This window comes from Neofelis nebulosa, chromosome 3 (genome assembly GCF_028018385.1).
Source record: "Neofelis nebulosa isolate mNeoNeb1 chromosome 3, mNeoNeb1.pri, whole genome shotgun sequence".
NCBI lineage: Eukaryota > Metazoa > Chordata > Mammalia > Carnivora > Felidae > Neofelis > Neofelis nebulosa.
Window position 1 is genome coordinate 35,868,045 of NC_080784.1, and position 8,204 is coordinate 35,876,248.

The 8,204-nt window shown below is 47.7% G+C and overlaps 1 long non-coding RNA gene across 4 annotated transcripts in view; it reads left to right on the forward strand.

Annotated features, from left to right (window-relative positions):
* LOC131506600 (uncharacterized) overlaps window positions 1-2,077 on the forward strand; it is a 51,611-nt gene extending 49,534 nt beyond the window's left edge. For 3 of the 4 annotated variants that reach the window (XR_009259060.1, XR_009259058.1, XR_009259059.1), the window contains one exon: window positions 1,327-2,077. This is a non-coding gene — a long non-coding RNA (uncharacterized LOC131506600). The remainder of the gene's footprint in view (window positions 1-1,326) is intronic. The other variant, XR_009259061.1, reaches the window with a different exon arrangement.
* The last annotated feature ends 6,127 nt before the right edge of the window (window positions 2,078-8,204 follow it).

Sequence of the window (8,204 nt, forward strand, 5' to 3'; positions counted from 1 at the left end):
CGATTGAACTGCGCTCAAAATAAGCTGTTTTTTTTTTTAAACTTTTTCTTTTCTTTCTTTCTTTCTTTCTTTCTTTCTTTCTTTCTTTCTTTCTTTCTTTCTTTCTTTCCTTCTTTCTTTCTTTCTTTCTCTCATTTAATTTAACTTTCTAATTTAAAACACTCTCATGTTAAAGGAAAGTTCCAAAAAACTGCAAAAACCCTTGTCGTGAACCATTTGGAAAAGAGCTGTTGACATGATCAATGACTGAATGCTTTAGTGTATGTTTTCAACAAATGAGAGCATTCTCTCCTGTAACCACAATACAACCCTCAAGATTAGAACGTTAACATTAAAGGGCGCCCGTGTGTCTCAACCAGTTAAGTGTCCAACTCTTGATTTTGGTTCAGGTCATGATTTCATGGTCATGAGATTGAGCCCCATGTCAGGCTCTGCACTGAGCATGGAGACTGCTTAAGATTCTCTCTCTCCTCCCCCCCCCAAAAACAAAACAAAACAAAACAAAAAACCCATTAACATTACTAGTTATTCCTATCATATTTCTTTGGCTGTCCTCATGATGCCATTTTGAACAGAGAGACCCTGACCCAATTTCCTGTGCTGCTATTTTCTCTTTTTCTGTATGACTCTTTGGTATTTTGTGAGACACTGGCAAGCTCCTTTGGGGTGAGCTTGTCAGGTTAAAGTCAGAAATTCGTTACTTAACATGTGATCCCATATCCTGATATTTATTTGTTTGTTTGTTTGTTTTTAAGTAGGCTCCATGCTCAGTGTGGGGCTTGAACTCGTGACCCTGAGATCAAGGGTCACATGCTCTACTGACTGAGCCCACTAGGTTCCCCTCTATGTCCTGATTTTTAAAAAGTGTGCTCATAATATAACCCTTAAATGTAAATATGTGTGTGTGTTTGTTTTGTGTGTGTGTGCAAGAGAGAGAAAGAGGAAATGAATTCACACATAAGGTCAAATAAAACAACTAAAAGGAACAAAATAATGTTGTCTCTAATTGAGGACATCACATGTGGCTTCATATTCTTATAAAAACTTTCCTTGCCCATGTTTCCTTGCCATGTTTTCTGGAATAAATACATTTTATTGTATTACAGGAGAAAAAACTACTGGAAAAATTTTTCTGGTGTGAAATTAACTTGTTAGCACCGAAGGCCAAGGGACAAACATGAATACAAAAGAAAGAGAGTATAGAGCAGGAGGAAAGGTCCCAGTCTGTTTGCTTTTTTTGGCTGGGGTGGAGAGAATGTGAGAAGCATCCCAAGAGGGAGGAGAGTCTGGCTGCCACTCATGCCTGTCTTTACCTTGTCCCCACAGGCCCTCACTTCCTCAGCCATTCTGCAGGGCAAGACAGAGTTCACCAGCAATTAGCTGCCCCACAGAGATGAGAGCCCAGCCCCTGGGAGGGGTTGTGTCCAGCAGGTACATTGGAAGACTGATTTCCAAGCCTTACCCTGCCCTTGTCTTCGTGTCCCTCTGGTCTTCTGATACCTGCAGGTCCTGGTCCTTTATTTCCCTGGTGTTTATTGGATGTCTTCTGTGTGCCAGGCACTGTGTTAGTGGAGGACATGGGGCCCCTGCTTTCTGGAACTCTCCTTCTGGGGTGGCATCCAGACAGACAGAAGAATGTGTCAGTTAAGACGTACTAGGAACCCCAAGGATAATTGGGTGACGGATGGGACAGAGACTAGGAACCCCAAGGATAATTGGGTGACGGATGGGACAGAGACAGATGAGAATGGTGACTTTGATACAGAGCCACTGTCTCTGGTGCAGGGAGCCAGGGAGAGGTCCTAAGAGGGCACCCCCAGGAACTATTGCCCCTGAGTGCAGAGACTGGGCTTCTTTGAGCAAAGCTGGAGGGCAGCTGGGGTGAGCAGAGGGTGAAGAAGTCAGAAGGACAGGTAGAGGCAGATCACATACCCTGGACACCATGTAGGGAGCATGGGTTTTATTTTTTGAGTGAAATATTAAAGAAAGTAAAACATCTGAATGTTTTATATGGGTTACATATTGAAATGATACTATGTTGGTTATTTTAGGTTAAAAAATATATTGTTCAAATTAATTTGACCTCTCTCTTTGTACTCTGTTAGAGTGGTAACTATGAATTCGAATTTAATGTGTGGCCTGTAATGTACTTGTGTTGGTGGTGCTGGTCTAATGTACATGGTAGATGCAGGATCAAAAAGACCATGGTCAAGTGCAGGAGAGTTGCTTGTTCAGATTCCACTGGCGACCAAAAGCGGAGTGCCCAACCAGCACTGCCAGCCTCCGGGAATCCTATGGGGATTCATTCACCAGCTTCCCCTCCTTCCCGGACCCATGCATCAGAAGAGAAGAGAGATTGTAACACATGCACACAAGGAGTGGGCTTTACCAATTGTTCGAATACTCCCTTTTCTGCATGCCCTGCAAATATGTCACTCAGGCACGAACCTGTGGGCCCCACGCCCAGAGGTGGATGCAAGGTGGTAATTGTATGGCAGTCATGGCCAACCTGAAACCTGGATTCCAACTGGGTCTCCATCATGCCCTGTTATACAGGGATGCATTAGCTCCATAAAATAAAATAAAAACAGAAATTACTTTTATAACGCATGCCTCCTGGTAGGGAAATCTTCTAGAATATCAGCTGGACAGAGCTCATCATTGGAGCTATATAGGTGCAGCTAGGCCTGGCCAAGTGGAAAAGTGCTAGGTTTGAGCTATGAGGTGGGCCTGGGCCTGGGCCAGGCCCCACTTAGCCCCATGCCTTGTGCTCGTGGCAGGTGCCTTCACAGCCCAGGGCCCTGTGCCTCTCCAGTAGGGCTGGGCTTGGGGAAGCCACCCAAGGGCTCCTTTCCAGCTGGAGCCCCATCTCTTGCTACCGATCCTGTGATCTAACAGATTTTTCACCCCAATCCTGATGTAATAAATAATGAAGAGTCGTACTTTTTATACATCTGTTAGTGACAGGTGAGTGGTGATTGTCCTTTGTGTGCCCCATGTATGTTGCTGCAGAAAATGGCTCCCTCAAATTACTTGGTCAACTGAGTCAAGCTGAGTGGAAGAGGGTTTGAGTGGTGATGAAGGATTGAGGGTCATGAGGGAAACATGTCACCAAATATTTATCCCTTGTCTCTAGATGAGACGGTTAAATCCATGCAGGAGGACCACAGGCATGGAGTGTCCGTGCAAACCTGGTTACTCTTCTTGGAAAATATTCTCCTGAGTTCTGTCAGAAGTGCCTCACTGGGTGAGATGTGGGGGCCTCGGGGGCTCTTAACCCACATAACCACAAGACCCGAGTTTCCTTGTACCCCTTTCTCCATCCTGGTTTCATGCAGCCCTGCCATCCCCTCAGCACCTCCCTGTTCCCTGAGCCTGCAGTGGCCCCTGTCTGTCCATTTTTTTTGCATGGCCCCACACTGCCCCCAGCAGTGGCACCTTCCCACACCTCCTCAGCACCTTTTCCTCCTGGCCAGTTGAGTTTTCCACTGGGCACAGTAGACTGCTTCTTAGGGCACTTGATGATTTATTTCCTTTCGAAATATGAAGCAAAAAATTGAATAGAGTATGACCTGGTTTATGTTCATCTTTATTTCAATTCAATCATAAGATTCATTTTTAACACTTCATTATTCAGGAGAAGGCCGATGAGGACAAACGTGGCCACAGCCTACAAAGTCATAGTAGGACCAAGCTTGTAGCTCCCAAAGTTTCCTCATCCCAGGCCCCCTTCCCTCTTTAAGATGCATCTCTTCCCCACTTTTTGGATTCAGGGGCAAAGTGTAATTGTTCTTCTCTGACACTGCAGTTCTGGCTGTGATTGTAGGAACAGTCAACGGGTGGGGGACAAGAAGTTCCTGCACTAAGGTTGACTGGAGGATGGGGTTCAGCTTGGGAACAAAGGGGCTTCTGATCCCTGACCTGGACAGATTCCCCTTCACAGGGGCCCCCCTACAGCCCAGGGAAGCTCCATGTAGGTCTTGAAAGGAAGCCCAGCTCCTGAAGGTGCAACTCTGAACACTTAACAGGGCCCTAGGGATTGAAGCGCGCAGGCCCAGATCCCTCCCCACCCAAACAGGGGGAGTGAGGGGACCCGGCCCTCCAGGCTGTTCTTCCCCCACTCTCTTGTCAGGGACACTGGGCCCCTGGAGCTTGCTCCCCCTTCCTCCTCAGCTTTCCAGCCTTCCCTTGCAGATCCCCTCCCTGTGCCTGTACCCAGGTGCCTGATGGGATGGTCCAGGACAGTCCCTGCACCCTCAGGAGCAACCTCAAGTGTGTCAATCAAGAGTCCAGTACCTGGCCCATGGGGAGCCAGTGACCACTGGCCTGAGGCTGCCCACCACCAGCCCTGTCTCGGGTTCATTCTCACCTTAGCTCCCTGACCATGTCCAGGATGGCAAGCTGGTTCCTCAGGTCTTCAGGGCCCCCAGCTGGGACAGAGAGGTGGTCAGTATCTTGAATGAGTGACAAGAGTCAGGAGGAAAGGGTCGGGGGCTTATACAGCTTTGATCAGAGCAGCAGAACCCAACAGAGATTTTGTGTTTATTTTCACTTCATCCCTCCCCCCCTTTTCTCTCCCCTCCCTAAGGGTTCCCCAGAGTTGGAATGCCCCCTCCCTGTCACCAGGTCCCAGGGGCTCCTTGTTCAGTGTCTGAGGCCCCAGCCCATACCATGTCCCCCCACCATCCTTGTGGAGAGAGATGAGGCAGAGAGGGCCCTCCCCTCTGCTAAGGTGAATGCCCCCTGTCTTCTAGGCTGTGAAGTGTACCCCAAGTGCACAGAGTGAGTTAGTTTCTCCAGGACCTGTTGGCATGAGACTATCAGGATCTGCTTGCTGCCCACAATAAGGTCCTGGGTAGATGCAGGCCTCATCTGTCCTGCACTGACCCTGGCTCTCTAAAGTGGCCTGGGGGCTCTGGGCTGGCTGTATGAGGGCACCTGGCCCATTGGGACCAGCCCCCAGACCGGTTGGCCGTGCTGAGCCATGTCCTTCCTCGTGCTTGTGAAACACCTTCACCCTACAGCCCTGCACTCTGGAGCATGGAAGGTGTCAGGGGTGCTGAGCGTCCCTTAGCACAGGTTCAGAGTGTGGTGTCAGCTCTGTGCACAGGTGCCGGTGTAGTCCTGGGACCTCCCTCTCACGATCCATGTAGTTTCCCTCCTTTGAGGACCTGTTGCTCCCACAGGCTGTCCTACCCTCTGACTCTTACCACATTCTGCTTTCTCACTCCATAACCCATCTATCCTCCCAGATGGGCAATCAGCCCTGCCTTAGGGTAGGATTATCTGTTGACCTTGACTCCCCCAGGGCCTCCTGCTCAGGTGAGGCCCAGACAGTGTGGCCTGATTTTCTGCTGATGGGATGCCCATAAGGAATGCAGAACAGCAGGCTCACCAGCAGGGGGAGCTCATTAGGTTCCACTCCTGGGTCTAGGCTTGACTGCACATCATCTGTCCTCTCCGAAATGTGTCCCAACTCACTGTCTCTGTGGCTTTCACCCAACCTAGGCTGAAACTCGTCTCTGATGACTTTCCAAACTTGTGTTCTTTAATTCCTGGAACCTACTCATGCGGCAGATGGACCTCCAGGACAATGAGATTCCTGCGGCCAGGGCTCTTACTTTAGGCATGCAGGGTGCCTTGTATGAAATGCTGGTGACCTGGCTCAACAAAACCAGGCAGGATGTTTCAATCAACACCCTACTGCAGAGAATCCAGGACTGCCTGGTAGGCCCCAGAAAGTGCATCTATGAAGAAGGCGGGACAGGCTCTGCCGTATCCTGAGTGGAAAGACTCTTTTTAAGAATCTAAGCTTCCCTTTTTGCCTTTTCTACTTGAAGGGGAAGTATAAGTGGACACCAGCCTGGAAGAAAGAGCAGATACTTGATGAATACTTGAAGAAATTCTAATTTAAAAGCATACAGCTCTTCACAAGAGACTCTTTTTAAAATGTTTGTTTATTTTTGAGACAGAGAGAAAGCAGGCTAGTGCATGTGCACCAGCAGGGGAAGAGCAGAGAGAAAGAGAGAGAGAATCCCAAGCAGGCTCTGCACCATCGGCACAGAGCCCAGAACAAAGCCCAACTTGGGGCTCTAACCCACGGGCTGTGAGATCATGATCTGAGTCGAAATTAAGAGTTGGATGCTTAACCAACTGGACCACCCAGGTGTCCCCACAAGAGACTCTTAATGATAGAGAACAAACTAAGGGTTGATGGAGGGGAGGTGAGTGGAAGATAGGCTATATGGATGATGGGTACTAAGGAATGCACTTGTGATGAGCACTGGGTGTTGTATGGAAGTGATGAATCATTGAATTCTACCCCTGAAACCAATATTGCACTGTATGCTAACTAACTAAAATTTAAATTAAAACAAACAAACAAACCATACAGCTCTTGGAATATTCTAGAACTTTTTCAATGTGCTTGGAATAATTTTTATGAAATGTTGAGTATGATAAGTGAACTGTGGTAATGTGTACAGTAAGATTCTATGTGGATTGTAGTTATAGGCATACCTTATTCTACCATGTTTCACTTTATTGCACTTCAAAGATATTTCATTTTTTACAAACTGAAGTTTTGTGGCAACCCTGAGTTGAGCAAGTCTATTGGTGCCAGTTTTCAACAGCATTTTCTGACTTTGTATCTCTGTGTCACATTTTGATAACTCTTGCAATACTTAAAACCTTTTCATTATTACTAATTTTGTTATAGTGATCTACGATCAGTAATGTTTGATGTTATTACTGTAATTATTTTGGGGTGCCACGAATTGCACCCATATAAGATTGTGAACTCAATTAGTAAATGGTGTGTGTCTTCTGACTGGTCCACCAGCTAGCCTTTCCCCAATCTGTCTTCCTCTCCTTGAACCTCCATATTCCCTGACTTACAGCATTATTGAAATTAGGCCAATTATTAACCCCAAAATGACCTCTAAGTGTTGAAGTGAAAGTATCAGTCACATGTCTCTCACTTTAAATCAAAAGCTAGAAATGATTAAGCTTAGTGAGGAAGGCACGTCGAAAGCTGAAATAGACCAAAAGCTGGGCCTCTCGCACCGAGCAGTTAGCCAGGTTGTGAATGGGAAGGAAAAGTTCTTGAAGGAAATTAAAAGTGCTTTCCGGTGAACACACGAATGATAAGAAAGCGAAGCAGCCCTGTTGTTGTTACTGAGAAAATGCGGGTGGCCTGCATAGAAGATCAAACTAGCCACAACATCCTGTTAAACCAAAGCCTAATCCAGCACGCCCTGACTCTCTTCAATTCCGTGAAGGCTGAGAGAGGTGAGGAAGCTGCAGGAGAAAAGTCTGAGGCTGGCAGAGGTTGGTTGACGAGGTCTGAGGACAGAAGCTGTCTCCGTGACATCAAGGTGCAAGGTGAAGCAGCAGGAGCTGATGTGGAAGCTGCCGCGGGTTCTCCAGAAGATCCGGCTCAGATAATTCATGAGGACGGCGACACTGAACCACAGGTTTACAACGTAGTGAAGCAGCCTCTGTTGGAAGAAGATGCCACCTAGGACTTTCACAGCTACAGAGGCAAAGTCAATGCCTGGCTTCGAAGCTTCAAAGGACAGGCAGCTGGTGACTTCAAGGGAAGCCAGGGCTCATTTACTATTCTGGAAGGCCGAGGGCCCATAAGGATGATGCTAAATCCATCCACTCTGCCTGTGCTCTGTACATGGAACAACAAAGCCTGAATGACCACACTTCTGCTCACTGAGTGTTTTAAGTCCACTGCTCGCTGACAGTGCACGGGTCACCCGTGAGCGCTGATGGAGATGGACGACGAGGTGAATGTGGTTTCTGTGCTTGCTCACACAGCATCCATTCTGCAGCCCATGGGTCAAGGAGTCATTTCAACTTTCAAGTCTTATTATTTAAGAAATGCATGTTGTAAGGCTATGGCTGCCGCAGACAGGGATTCCTCTGATGGATCTGGGCAAAGTAAATTGAAACCTTCTGGAAAGGAGTCACCATTCTAGGTGCCATTAAGATCATTCGTGACTCACGGGAAGGGGTCAAAATAGCAACATGAACAGAAGTTTGGAAGAATTTGATCGCAGCCCCCATGGAGGACCGTGAGGGCTTCCGGACTGTGGTGGCGGAGGTGTCTGTGGGTGTGTGTCAGGGGGAACAGTGAGAGAACCGGGACTGGAAGAGGAGCCTGGATATGGCACTGAATTGCCGCCGTCTCGTGA